General features: G+C 47.4%; 1 protein-coding gene across 1 annotated transcript in view; it reads right to left on the bottom strand.

Moving 5' to 3' along the window:
- The window catches only part of LOC134402126 (NACHT, LRR and PYD domains-containing protein 1b allele 2-like), a 37807-nt gene that overhangs the window by 22203 nt on the left and 1276 nt on the right, over positions 1-14328 (bottom strand). The window contains exons 2-3 of the mRNA XM_063131464.1: positions 10181-10234; positions 7504-7554 (exon numbers count right to left, since the gene is read on the bottom strand). The gene's annotated coding sequence lies outside the window, so the exon portion shown is untranslated. The remainder of the gene's footprint in view (positions 1-7503; positions 7555-10180; positions 10235-14328) is intronic.

Raw genomic sequence — 14328 nt, 5'->3', positions numbered from 1 at the left:
CGGTTTCTGGCTTTAGGGCCTAGGTTTTCCGGGACAGGCTGGTGGTTCCGTGCCATCCCCGTGTGCGGCTTTCCTTGAGCGCCAGCGGCGCCTTTTACAGGGCCGCTTGAGGCGGCGTGGGGTTTTTCCCGCCCGGCTGTTGCCTCGGCGGCGGCACTTTCAAGCGCGTCGGGGAGCTCCTAGGGGCCGCGTGGGTGCGGCGTGTAGCGGGAGGAGCCCGCTCGTCCTTTCTGGCCTGCGCCGCCTGGGCTCACTCTTGAACGCCGCAAAAGCGGCAGTATCGGCCCTCACGGTTTGCGCCGCACGGGCGCATTTGTGTCCTTCTCCCTGCGCCGCCCGGGCGCGTTCTCGCCCGGCCGCGTTTTCTCAGTCTTTCCGGCTTGCGCCGCCCGGGCGCATTCTTCAAGGCCGCAAAGTGGCTGTATCGGGGCGGGGGGGTTCGCGGCCTTTCTTCCTCCCTGCCGGCACTGACCGGGCGTGTTCTCGCCCGGTCGCATTCTTCTAGGCCGCTAAAGCGGCTGGTTTGGGGGTGGGGTTTCTTCCGGCCTGCTTCCCTCCCAGTTTGCGCCGCCTGGGCGCTTTCTTTAGATCCGCAAAAGCGGCGGAATTGGGGGGGGGTTCAGGCTTCCTTCTCCAGCCTACGCCATCCGGGCACGTTTTTTTTCAAGGCCACGGGGTCAACAGGCTTGGGAGGGTTGGGGTTTTTCCAGCCCCCCCTTTTTTCTCTCTCTCCACAGTAGAGCCCATCCTAGGCTGAGCCCCTGGCTGCAGCCACGTGGTGCCTCTTCTCAGGCTGCCCCTGCATAGGGGAGCTGTTAAAGAAGCCTGCAGCTGTAGCTGCGGCTTTAGTTGGTGTTATTATTGTTGTTGTTGTTTTTCCTCACAAGGTTTGACTGCAGTTTTCTGGGGATCTTGGGACCTTGCCCTGTCTCGTTTTTTTCAATTCAACTCTTTTAGGCAGGGTGTCTCTTGGAGGGGGGAGGTTTGCATTCGCAATCCCTAATAGCAGCTCAGCTGCCTCACCTAAGCCAATCACTGCTCTGCTGGTTTAGCCCACACCAGCCGGTGGGAAGGGGAGGGCACTCCCAAATTCTGGGCAACAAAATTTTCTGGACCTAATAAATCATCATTATGCCATCCAAAAAAGGCATCGGGGGGAAGAAGGGAAAGGGGAAGGCCCCTCGCCCTCCAACTAAACGTACAAGGTCCAGGTCAGGATCTTCCTCGGATGACGGCGATAGACCTGACATTTCGGCCTTTCTGGCACGTCTACAGGCTGCAGAATTAGAAAGGGGGATAGTAACACCCCAGGTCATACCATCCCCCGTGGCTGAAACTGGAGGGGTCAGCCGCTCGCTCACAAGAAAACAGTCACAAGAGAGGTTATGGTCTTCTATTTCAGCACGTTTGGACGCTATAGAGGCTTCTTCCAGTTCCAACACACAGAGGCAACCTTCTTCAAACATGGAGGATACCAGCAATATGCCTCAAACACCGGCTAGCGGATCGTCTGTTGCCATGCCAGCTAATTCAAACCAACTCAGCCCTGGAATTCTGCAACCTCCTCTTTCAGGTGAGAGCATTTACACACAGGCCGGGATTCAACCTTGGAACCATTTACCACCTTGGGCATGGTTTCCTTGGTTATCAGGGACAGGGTGGCCTGGGCCCCCTACCAGGGCTTCCCAGGACATGCTGTCACCTTTGGCAACATCAGTCGGTCAGGGGACGCTACCCAGCAGAAGTATACTAACACAGATTCCCTCTCCTACTGCTGCCCAATCTCACAGCTCCGCTCCAACCACGCAGCCTGAGTTCAGGGCGGAAGAGGCAACTCAAACCCGTTAGGGGCTTACCTCAACAAGCAACTCCTGGGCCTGATGCTACATCAGGTGAAACACCCATGGTTGCTGATCCCATTACATCAAAGGAAATCAATACTGATTCCTTGGCTACCTCGGCTTCTGCCACAGCTTGCGCCTCAGTGTGGCAGGGACCAGCAGGGGCTGGTTCTTTAACCGCGGGTTCAGTTTCTACTGAAATAAAGGATCCTTTGGAGGGAGTTGAAAGGGATGCAATGCCAACAGGAAGCACGGCTTCTGCTTTGGGTTTTCACCTATCACCTGCTACAAGGGAAAAAATTCTTAAAGGGGAATTTGTTGATATTTTTCCCTTCTCTTCAGAGAACTAGAAAACAGGGACAGGGATAAAGCAGCTGACAAAGAAGAACGCAACAGGCGTAAAAAAGTGGCCAGGATTTGGTCAAACTGGTTGCCAGGTTTTTTAATATACATGGGGGTAGTGCAGCAAAAATTCCCAGACCGGGGCTGCATACTGACCAAATATCTGGACATGATCTTCAGAGCATATTCAGATTATGAGGGAGGGGCTTGGCTCGCGTACGATGAATCTTTTCGTAGGCGAGCAGCCATCGACCACTCCCTTAGATGGGACAGGAAAGACCATGACCTGTGGCTTCAGTTTATGACGCCAGCCAGGCCAGGTTTCATTGAAAGGGCCGATAGTGGTCATATTCTAGCTAAACAATCACCCGCTTCTTCATCTATGGGGAATGCGGGTCAGGGTGTTCAAAACCGTATGTTATGCTGGGACTACACGGCAAAGGGCAGTTGTTCACGCCCGCAGTGTAGATACAAGCATGAATGCCCCAAGTGTGGGGGGCATCACCCGGTCTCTAGTTGCACAAGATCCAGGGGTGGAAGAGGATCATATCGGGACCCTCGTGGTGGCAAGAAACCTGGGGGGGCAGCAGCCCCCTCCCAAAGGGCCCCAGCCCAGTCAGAATTGAACCTCTCATCCGGTTATTAGCTAAATATCCCAAACGTGATGATGCAATCTATTTGGAGGCCGGTTTCCGGGAGGGTTTTAGGATACCCTTCACAGGGGATAGGAAAGCATCCTTTGCAAAGAATCAAAAATCAATTGCTCTCATGGAGCCATTGGTTAGAAAGAAAATCAACAAGGAAGTAGAATCTGGCCGAGTGTTGGGCCCTTTTGTTGCCCCCCCCCCATTCCTAATTTACGAGTTTCCCCTTTGGGCATTGTGCCTAAGAAATCACCGGGGGATTACAGGTTAATTCATAACCTGTCTTTCCCAAAAGGTAATTCCGTCAATGACGCCATTCCAGAACACCTTTGTTCTGTGCGCTATGTCTCTTTTGACACAGCCGTGCAAATAGTTCGCAGAAATGGCCCGGGGGCCTTGATGGGCAAATGCGACATCAAATCTGCATTTCGCATATTGCCCATCAACCCGTTGGACTTTGATCTATTAGGATTTCAATTCCAGGGTCATTTTTATGTGGACAGAGCACTCGTAATGGGATGTTCTGTATCGTGCGCCATGTTTGAGAAATTCAGCTCATTCTTGGAATGGGCTGTACAAGCCCGTTCCGGTCTGAGCGACATTACTCATTACCTCGATGATTTTTTCTTCGCGGGGCCAGGGGAATCCGAGCAGTGTAATTATCTCATGGAGGAATTCCGACGGCTCACAGATGAGCTCGGAGTTCCTCTGGCGCACGAAAAAACAGAAGGACCATTGACGTCTATTCGATACTTAGGTATCGAGCTGGACTCCATAAAGCAGTGCTCTAGATTGCCTGAGGACAAGTTAGTCGCCTTACGTGACAGACTTTGGGCCATGCATGAGTCCAAAAAGGTCACCCTGCTACAGCTGCAAGAGCTTGTTGGCCACCTAAATTTTGCTTGCAAGGTAGTGGCCCCAGGGAGGGCCTTTGTACGGCGGCTTTGCACCGCCATGCAGGGTTTGACTCGCCCACATCATCATGTGCGGGTTACTCAGGCTATCCGAGAGGATTTGAGCATGTGGTTATCCTTCCTGCAAGAATTCAATGGCGTGTCATTTTGGAGAAAGGAACTTCTACTAGAAGCCGAGCTTCAGATCCACTCGGATGCTGCCGGTGGGATTGGCTTTGGTGTGATCTGGAGAGATCGTTGGTGCGCTGAGCCGTGGCCAAAAGATTGGCTAGGTTCAAGTATTTGTAGGGACCTGACTTTTTTGGAGTTTTTTCCAATATATGTTGCCACCCACTTATGGACAGAGGAATTGGCCAATTCTGTTGTTCATTTTTGGTGCGACAACCAAGCCACGGTTCACGTCATCAACTCTTTATCCTGCCAAAACCCAAAAGTTATGGACTTAGTGCGGGCTTTTACTCTGCACTGCCTACAGCATAACATCTTGTTTCGGGCTCGCCATGTGCCAGGTCTCAATAATCTGATAGCTGACGCTTTGTCGCGTCAGCAGGTCGAAAAATTTCGGGAGCTGGCCCCCTGGGCAAGGTCACAGCCAGAAGTTATGCCTCCGGAGTTATGGGAGATTGGCAGGAAGAGGTAGACGCAGCTTTGTGGCAGTCTTTGGCTCCCAGAACCAGGGCGGCGTACAGAAAAGCAAATAGAGAGTTTCAGGTATTTCGTGCGACTCTGCAACTCCCTCCCACATGGCCCATTCCAGTCGACCACATCCTCCAGTTCTGTGTGGCGGAAAAGAGAAGGGGCTTGGCCCCCAGATCAATCGGAGGTAAGCTGGCAGCACTTGCTTTTACGGCTAAGTGCCAAGGTGTACCTGATAACACCGTTGATTTTCGGATCCGAAGGGTTTTACGAGGTTGGACACGAACCAATCCCCCAACTTCTGACCCCAGAACCCCCTTTTCACCCGAGATCCTAGTGGGACTTAGGGCGCAATGGCAGACCCTTTGTTCTTCCCCTTATGAGGCAGCGCTCTTTCATGCCGCTGCCTTGACCGCTTTTTTTGGTGCCTTCCGCATCTCAGAATTAGTGGCCTCATCCAAAAAAGATTTATCTCAAAGGGCATTGCTATTTGATGATTTACAATACTCAAACACAGAGGTTCACATTCGTCTTAGACATTCTAAAACCGATCAGTTGGGCAAGGGACAAGTGGTTTCTCTTTTCCCTTCTACCTCTGAACAATTATGCCCAGTTCAGGCCCTTGGGACATTTATTGCCCTCCGGGGCAATTCCCCCGGGTTTTTGTTTTGCCACCAAGACCTTTCTCCATTGACAAAATATCAATTCTGGATGGTTACAAAGAAAGCCTTGCAATCACTAGGCTTGGATCATTACAAGTTCGGGACACATTCATTTAGGATAGGGGCAGCTTCCACTGCAGCGGCAATAGGGTTATCACCTACCAGCATTCAGGCAGTGGGTAGGTGGAGATCGAAAGCATACCACGCTTATGTACGTCAATTGCCCAAGTAATCCTGCCGAGTTCCGCGCATCTGACTCAGCTATGCTTACCTTTTAGATCTTCGGTTGGGCCTGCCTCCCGTGAGAGTGCTTGTATGCGGTCACAGTTTTATCTTCTGGGCCGGAAGGAGGGCTGCTCGTACAAGTATGGGCTCACAGCTGGGTCTGAGCCGGATCGCCAGTGTCCAATGGTTGGGCAAACGTGGCATGAAGTGGGAGCACCTCCTGAACACGCTGTTTCAACAGCGAGTAAGATCCCCTCCCCCACAGGTGTTGTTGGTGCACCTGGAGGAAATGATTTGGGTCTGCTAAAAAGCAAGGCCCTGATTCTTCAAGTGATTGCTGACTTCAATGCGATCAGGCAGCGTTGGCCAGAGACCATGATTATTTGGTCTTGCATGATACCTAGGTTGAACTGGCAGGCTGCAAAGGACCAGAGTGCAATGGAGAAAGCAAGGAGGGAAGTTAATAGGCAAGTTTATAAGGATCTGTTAAAATATAGGGATGTTAGCATTCAGCATCCACTAATTGTTAAATCACGGAGGGAGCTGTATAGGGAAGACGGGGTCCACTTGTCAGACCATGGCAACGACTTATTCCTGTGGCAGCTGCAGAAGGGTTTGCAGGATGCTATCCTGCGTAGGTGGGGGGAGACAACTAAGCCCTAAGCTTGTTGCCCCCTGTGGCAGGGAAGCGGACATCTCCACGTGTTTAGGGCTGGTGAGCATTCCACGGCACCAAGCGGTGATGGGTAAACACCTGAGGCTCAACAGCTGCGAACCTTACGGTCCAGCTGGGGAGATAAGGGTTACCCTTGAGACCGACCCTTCTCACTCACCCGCACACTTACGTCACGGGGAGGAGTGACACCGGAAGGTCTCCCACCTCGAAAGGGGGAATCAAAGGGTGGCGGAATGTTTTGCGCCACCCTTTGGACAGGAATGTTTCGCCCAAGAGAATACGGATTCATGCCATTATAGAGGAGATGCCCGCTTAGGTTACCCTTCTGCAGTTGTGTTTAATAAATGTGGCCCAGTTTTAACCCAAGCTACTGTGTCGCCTCGTTATTTCCACACTCCACGCACCGCAAAAGCCTTACATACACGCCCAGCATAGCTTGGGCGTGGTGAGGTCGTTGCGGGTGGGGGTGGCGCGACGAGGCGTGGAGGTCATCCATTGCATGGCTCCTCATCTGGCCACCAAGGAGGGGAGGGGCCTGCAGGCTTATTTAAGGTGAATGAGCTTACCCTCCCCTTCTTCTTTCTTGTAAAGCGGCTCCCTCCCGCCCTTCCCTGTAAGTAGTGTGGTTTATCGGTTGTCACTAGGAGGCCAAGTAGGAATTTTTTACTTATTACCTACTGTTAAGGTCATAAGTTTTTTCGCCTACTTCACACTGCAAGACAGGTTAGGGTATAATAAATAGGTTAATTGGAGTTCTATTTCGGTCACATTGGTGGGCAGGGAAGCGGACATCTCCACGTGTTTAGGGCTGGTGAGCATTCCACGGCACCAAACGGTGATGGGTAAACACCTGAGGCTCAACAGCTGCGAACCTTACGGTCCAGCTGGGGAGATAAGGGTTACCCTTCTCACTCACCCGCACACTTACGTCACGGGGAGGAGTGACACCGGAAGGTCTCCCACCTCGAAAGGGGGAATCAAAGGGTGGCGGAATGTTTTGCGCCACCCTTTGGACAGGAATGTTTCGCCCAAGAGAATACGGATTCATGCCGTTATAGAGGAGATGCCCGCTTAGGTTACCCTTCTGCAGTTGTGTTTAATAAATGTGGCCCAGTTTTAACCCAAGCTACTGTGTCGCCTCGTTATTTCCACACTCCACGCACCACAAGGTGCTGCATGCATATAAATGACACCTGCTGAAATTCCCTTTTCTACACAACTGTGAAAGATACAGGAGCCCTGTCCTCCTTTCCATATGGTCACCCTGGCAATGCTGTCTTCCATTCCCCTTCCTCTCCTCCCATTTTCCATGTTTCCCCTCAACTGTCCAGCAGCATTTCATGCCCACTTAGCATGCTGAGTCCTCTTTCGGCTGGGGTTCTTTTGGTGGGGGCCTTAAGTTTTTTTCTCCTAAATATTTGTCATACTTTTATAAACCTTAGGGTAGTACCAACCTGGCTGATACCTCCCTTTTATATGTGCCCTTTTGGCTACATAAGGAACCACATTGAGAAAATGAGTTTGTTATTAATATATAGGACATATTGCAATATAATTACTGACCAGACTGACTTTCAGAGGCAGTTTCTTTGTCACTTTCGGAACTGTCATTACCTTCACAAATTTTAAAAAAAACTATTAGTTTTGCCAATAGTTAAACAATAATATAAATAGCATTAAATCCTTTTTTTAAGTGTACAGGTAGAACAATAAAAAATGGTAGAGTCTTTTCACTTGAGAAAAGGGCTATTTCCAACTTAGCAAAAGAATGGTGCATGAGAAAAGTGACCTCAAACACCCTATTCAGAAGACACCTTAAACCACTGTGGTTAAGGCTTTAACCACAGCAGTTAAGGCTTTTTTGTTAACAAGACTTTGCACAAGATCATTCTCAACACCTTTCAGCGGCCCACTATATTTTCTACAGTGAAGCCTGTATTTTACTTAGGGCAAACTCAATGTGATGTGAAACAATACTCAGATATGGTAATTACCAACCATATCTGAGTATTTTTAGATTTAATAGCAGGTGTGGGAAGGGGCAATTTTGATTAGGATCACAGCATGTGGAGTGAGAGGTTTAACCCTTCTCTCCCCAGTTATGATCAAAACAATTGCATCCCATGCACCAATGGGATTGTTTCCCCTAAAGCTAATAGCCATGCAGGAATGTAATTTTCATCACAACTGTGGCTGGGGAAAGAAGGGTTAAACTTGCCCTCCCCCATGTTTGTTTTTTCAACCCAACTTTTTAAACTAAACTTTCTAATGATGCGCTTAGGCCTTTGCTAGACCTACCTGGGAATCTGTGCGGCAGGAGGGGCGAGCCATTGCTCCAATCCAGATGTCAGACGCAACGGACTGCAGGAAAGCCCTGTCGCGTCCGCCATTTTTTTGTTGTTGTTGTTTAAAGGGGCCGCTGCACAGGAACACTTGAGCGGCAATGGTAAATATTTTTTTTAAAAAAAATTGTTGCCACTCCCCCCACCCCAATCTCCCCTGCTGCCTCGATGGGCACAGCGCTCTTGAGGAGCGCTGCGCCCCGTCCACTGCTTTTCCCAGCTACTCGCGAGTAATTGCAGTAGCCAGGAAAAGCAGCGGAACGATCTACATGCTCACGGTCTCGGGCTCAGCCCAAGGCCGCAGTTACCCCGGGGCAAGGGAGGGTTGACCCCTGCCTGAGCCCGGGATCTCCTATGCTCATTTGGACACATAGGGTAGGGTGACCATATGAAAAGGAGGACAGGGCTCCTATATCTTTAACAGTTGTATTGAAAAGGGAAGTTCAGCAGGTGTCATTTGTATATATGGAGAACCTGGTGAAATCACACCAGTTAAAGCTGCAGGTGCCCTGCCCTCTTTTAAATCTGGTCACTAATATAGCTCCTGCAGCTTTAACTGTTGTGATGAAGATATATACCGTATTTTCCAGTGTATAAGACGACTGGGCGTGTAAAACGACCCCCAACTTTTCCAGTTAAAATATAGCGTTTGGGATATACTCGCCGTATAAGACTACCCCTCTTCCAACGCACACCACACGCGCGCGCGCACACAGCTTCTCTCTCCCTTGCTCGGTCGCTCTCCTCCCCCTCTCGCTCTCCTCCTTCCTTCCCTCCCTCGCTTTCTCTCTCTCTCTCTCTCTCTCTCTCATACACACACACACAGAGAGAACTCAGGAGCTCGTGGCTTCGGTTGAAGGCGAGGGTGCGGGGAATGTGCCTCTGTGGCCCCCCTTCAGGCTCCCCTCCCCGCCTCTCCTCTCCCTGCTCTAGTTGTGCGCCTGCAGCTGGCGAGAAGCAGCTGCCTGAGCTGAGGAAGGCTGGTGCTGCTTTCGCGCTCTCATTCTCTCCCGGTTTACGAGTCTGTGTCTGTGGCGCGCTGCCGGGCTAGACTCACTCTCCTCCTTCCTTCCTTCCCTCCCTCGCTTTCTCTCTCTCTCTCTCTCTCTCACACACACACACACACACACACACAGAACTCAGGAACTCGTGCCTTCGGTTGAAGGTGAGCGGCTCGCGCTCCCTTTGCCTGCCTCAACCACTGACACCCTCAGAACCCAAACAGTAAAAAGGGGGGGAGGAGAAAAAGAAAGAGGTAGAGGGGGGCAACGGTATGCGTGTACCCGGCGTATAAGACGACCCCCGACTTTTGAGGTTTTCCTGGGTTAAAAAGTCGTCTTATACGCCGGAAAATATGGTACAAATGACACCTGCTGAAATTCCCTTTTCTATGCAACTGTTAAAGATATAGGAGCCCTGTCCTCCTTTTCATATGGTCAGCCTAACATAGGGGCAAGCCCGGGGTTCACCTCGGGCTAACCCATGGTCTAGCAAAGGCCTCAGAATCACTTCAAGGTTGATCTTTATATCGTAATACAACACAACCCCTGAATATTGTGGTGCCCCAATGCAGAAAGTTGTCCACTAGCTCTTGTTGAAAAGTCCATAGAATGGCACTAATAGTTTTTCTACTTCCACTCATAGTTCTTTGGATCCAATCCATAATATTTAACTTGTTAAAGTAAAACAACAATAACACATAATGTCCCCATTAAAATTCTGGAGAAATCCCATAATGCCTTCAGAATAAAACTAACCCCTAAACTAGAAAGCAACAAAAATTTAGAAACAACTGAGACATAAAGTTTCAGAGCTAAACCAACATTGTATATTTGGCAGCAGTTTTCAACTGTCATTAAAAAAATATGTCTTTGATTTATCTGTATAATAATGCTTACCCGATTTATTTTCTTGAACAGAATCTTCATCTTTATCTTCAGAGCTGTAACTATCTGTTTGAGGGGAGAAGGAGTATCAGTTGGAAAATTATTATTATTATTATTATTATTATTATTATTATTATTTTGTAAAAATAAGAAAAATGAAGTTTAGGACACTGATTTGATTTGATTTATTACATTTATATACTGTCCCATAGCTGAAGCTCTCTGGGCAGTTTACAAAAGTTAAAAACAGTCAACATTAAAAAGTATACAAAATTTTAAACCATCAAAAAATAAACAGTATAAAAACAACGGTATCCATTTAAAAACAACAGTTCTGGAGTCAGTTAAAAGACAAACAAACTTAGCGTTCTGGGCCAGCTATGTTAGATTAGGAATTATTCCAGCTTATTATACATGACCCTGTACTCTGAGCCCATACCCAAGATAGAGTGACAGCACTCATTGGTACTGCTGTACCTAATGGACCATGCATGAGACTAAGAGCATTTCTACACCAGTGATTTATTGCATGCTCATGATTGGCCACTCATAGAGTTTGCACATCCTTTACACAATGCCGTCAACCTCCAGGACGTTGCCTGCACTTTCCCCCCTTTATTCCACTTTCAAAAAGATTAGAGACACAACAATAAGGGATGTTAATGTGATATATGAGTAGTGCCATCTAGTGGTTGTATAACGGAACATATAGAATTTACTGAGAGAGGAAGTCTTTGGTTCAAAGCATGTGACCATCCGTGTAAAGGAGCGGATCTATCCCACAAAGAATCCAGAAGCAGAAGTCTTAGTAAACTGTGGGATAAAAAAACTATTGTGGTAGAGCCCTAAGCTGAGGCAGCATAAGGAGATAAAACTACACTGTCATATAATGCAGAATTGGCCAGGCCTTCACAAGGCTGGGTAAGGCTTTAGGTGTCTCAGTGCCATTATTCTTTATGCCACAAGAGTCACAAAGGCTCTACAGACCAAGTTGTGAGAGCCAACCCGGATCCATTTGCAAACTATTACAGAAAATGATGAGGATAACTGAGGTGAGAAATCACAAACAAGGATTGTAAGAGCAAAACCACAAGCCACAGAATAATCTGTTTGACAATATCACTAGAAAACCACAACTGATTACAATATGGCACTAAAAGCTTGGAAATGATTGCAAAATTTCTAGTTTGGCAACCAAAAAGAGGGTGACTGGCCAGGATAACTAGTAGCCAGAACAAATTACTTTGGGAAAATAAGACCATTGGTCCATCTAGCCCAGTATTGTCAACACTTACCTGCAACAGGTCTCCAGGGTTTTAGGCAAGACTTTTTCCTAGCCATATGTAGAGAAGTCAGGGCCTGAATCTAGTATCTTCTGCATGAAAATGATGTGCTCTACCACTGACCCATGGCCCCACCCGAACACCACAGCCCCTTTAAGACCTTGTACAGTTCCCACTGTATTTAGGTAGCAGCTGATGTGAAAGAGCTCTGAGATCTTAGAAGACTACTGCCACTTGGAGTAGATCAGACTTCCCCAACTTGGCACTCTCCAGATGTGTTGGACTGCAACTCCCAAAAAAGGAAGCATTTTATTTATTTATTTATTTATTGCATTTCTATACCACCCAATAGCTGAAGCTCTCTGGGCAGTTTACAAATTTAAGACAATTCAAAACAAACAACAGTATAAAACCATAATATAAAATACAATATAAAAGCACAATATAAAAGCATGGCCATGATAGTTGTTCTAGTCCAGCATATTTGGAGTGGGGGCAGATTGGGGAAGGTTGATTTACTTGAAAATATTTTTATGCCATATTTCAGTAAAACTTACAAGTGGCTTAGAACAGAGTAATACGACACAAGCACACACATCCTGACCCTGTTTACATGTAATGAAAACCCATGGGTGGTTGAAGCTATGGGCAAGTGAGCAAGTGCACTGCCTCCCACCCATTCGCTGCTCCCATTCTGCAAAACAACCCAGGAATGACCCCGTTCCTGGGTTGTTAGTCGTGATGTCTGAACCTGGCACTCTAAATAGTTGAGGGTTAAAACAACCCAGAGTTTTAACCCAAGAACAGATTATGAATTCATGGGTTGTTCCACAAAGTGGAAGCAGCACGTGGGTGGAAGGCAGCACATTTGCTCCCATAAGGCCCCAACAATTCATGGAATGAACAACCCATGAATTGTCATTACATGCAAACTGGGTTACTATAGACAACAATAAATAAAACAACAACAATTAAACAATTAAAAAAGAAGCAGAAAGCAGTAGTTAAAAGCAAAGGACAACATTTAGCAGAACAGATAAAACAAAACCTACAGCTAGCCTGCAGATCAAAGTCCAAGCAAACAAAAAGGCTTTTGCCTGGTCCTGGGATGACATGAGAGGTGGCACCAGCACATGTTCCTGGGGAGGGCATTCCATGCACACATTAATACAAACTTTTAATAAGATTATGTCAAAACCAAAACTATGGCTTATGCTAGTTCTCTGGAGCACTGTGCTTGTGTGGGGATTGGGTAGGCCACTTGTAGCTATACCAACATCTAAGATACCAGGCATTTAAAAAACTTAATAGTGGCATCAAAAACTCCAACTGCACACTTAAAAAATAATATAACATTCAAATTATCACCAAACAAATTCAGCCAAGCAGAATCTGTTAGACAATTCTCCACAATACCCAAAGCTCATTTTAGCTTTATCCAAGGTTCATGAATGGGCAATGCAAAAATGTAATCATCCTGGTTGTGTGGATGAGGATTCTTAGGAAGGAAAAATGCCCTGTAAACCCCTAATAACAGGTTCTCAGAATCTCCAATGCCTTTTGTACGCAACCATTAAAGCTCACCCAAATTTTGTTCTCGTGTCTCCTTGTATGCGAGCCAAGTGTTTTATGATGCATGAAGCTGTGGTACAAGTAATTTATACAGCTTACAAAAATGGTATGCAAATAGTGCTGTCAGACTGTCATTTACAATTTATTAAAATAATCTTAGGAGATGAATAAGGTGCTGATCTGTCATTTGCTTAATATGGTCTACATGGTGTTAGCAGCATTGGATTTAATAAAACTGATTAAAAGGCCCAGATGAAAATAGTTGATGGCAGTACAAAATAAAAGCTTTAGTAAAGGATGTGACAAGTAAGATGTAACAATTAAGATGGGTGGTATGATAACAGTGTTCATCTGGGACTGGGGAAACACAGATTCAACTGTGAAGCTCACTATGTGACCTTGGATCAGTCACTCTCTGGCCTCAGCTAGACCTATCTGGTCTAGAGCGACGGAGAGGTGAAGATCTCGCGATATTTTTATCACGAGATCTCCCCCTCTGTTTGCATGTGGCGCGCAATGACCTCGGAGGGAGAGGATATTGCGGCCGCCATTTTTTTTTCTTAAAGGAGAAGAGCCGACGAACGGTCATGCACAAAAGGTGTTTTTTTAAAAAAAATTAAAGGAATTTCCCTGCTCCCCCCACCCCACCCCCAATGGGCGCAGAGCTCTTGAGGAACTCTGCGCCCCATGCGCAGGTCCCGGCTCCTTACGAGGAACCACAAGGAACCAGGACAAACCGCAACGCCTGCACACATGTTCTGCGGTTTCGGGATCATTCCAAGACCCCTGAAAAAGCAGGCTTGAAGGGGAGGGCAAGATCCTGGGGCAAGGGAGGGATCATCCCTCCCGGGATCTCCTGTGCATCATGTGGACGCACGGGGATGATCCCAGAGATCGCCCCGGGGTTTTGCCCCGTCTAGCTATGGCCTCTTTTTCAGCCTAACCCATCACACAGAAATTTTTATGAGGATAAAACTGGGCCATGTACACTGCCATGAGCTTCTTGAAGGAAGGTCTAAGCAAGAAAAAACCCAGAAGCAATCAAACAAGAGTTACAAGAAATTAAGGTAAGGTAAAGATAGTTTCTTTTGATAACTTCAAACTGATATGGATCAGAAATAGACTAATTTGTCCATCCCAAACTTTTTAAGGCATTTGGCTGGCTACTGTGGGAAACAGGATGCTGGATTAGATAGACTCTTGATCTTGATCCAACAGATCTGAGACAAAGAAATTTTGCCAAAAAAAAATAAAAAAATAAAGAGATATTTTCAGATGACATATTGTGGTGATGAATGCTTATTG

This window comes from Elgaria multicarinata, chromosome 8 (genome assembly GCF_023053635.1).
Source record: "Elgaria multicarinata webbii isolate HBS135686 ecotype San Diego chromosome 8, rElgMul1.1.pri, whole genome shotgun sequence".
Lineage (NCBI taxonomy): Eukaryota > Metazoa > Chordata > Lepidosauria > Squamata > Anguidae > Elgaria > Elgaria multicarinata.
Note: the sequence above shows the minus strand (reverse complement) of the source record. Positions and strands in the feature narration are given on the sequence as shown.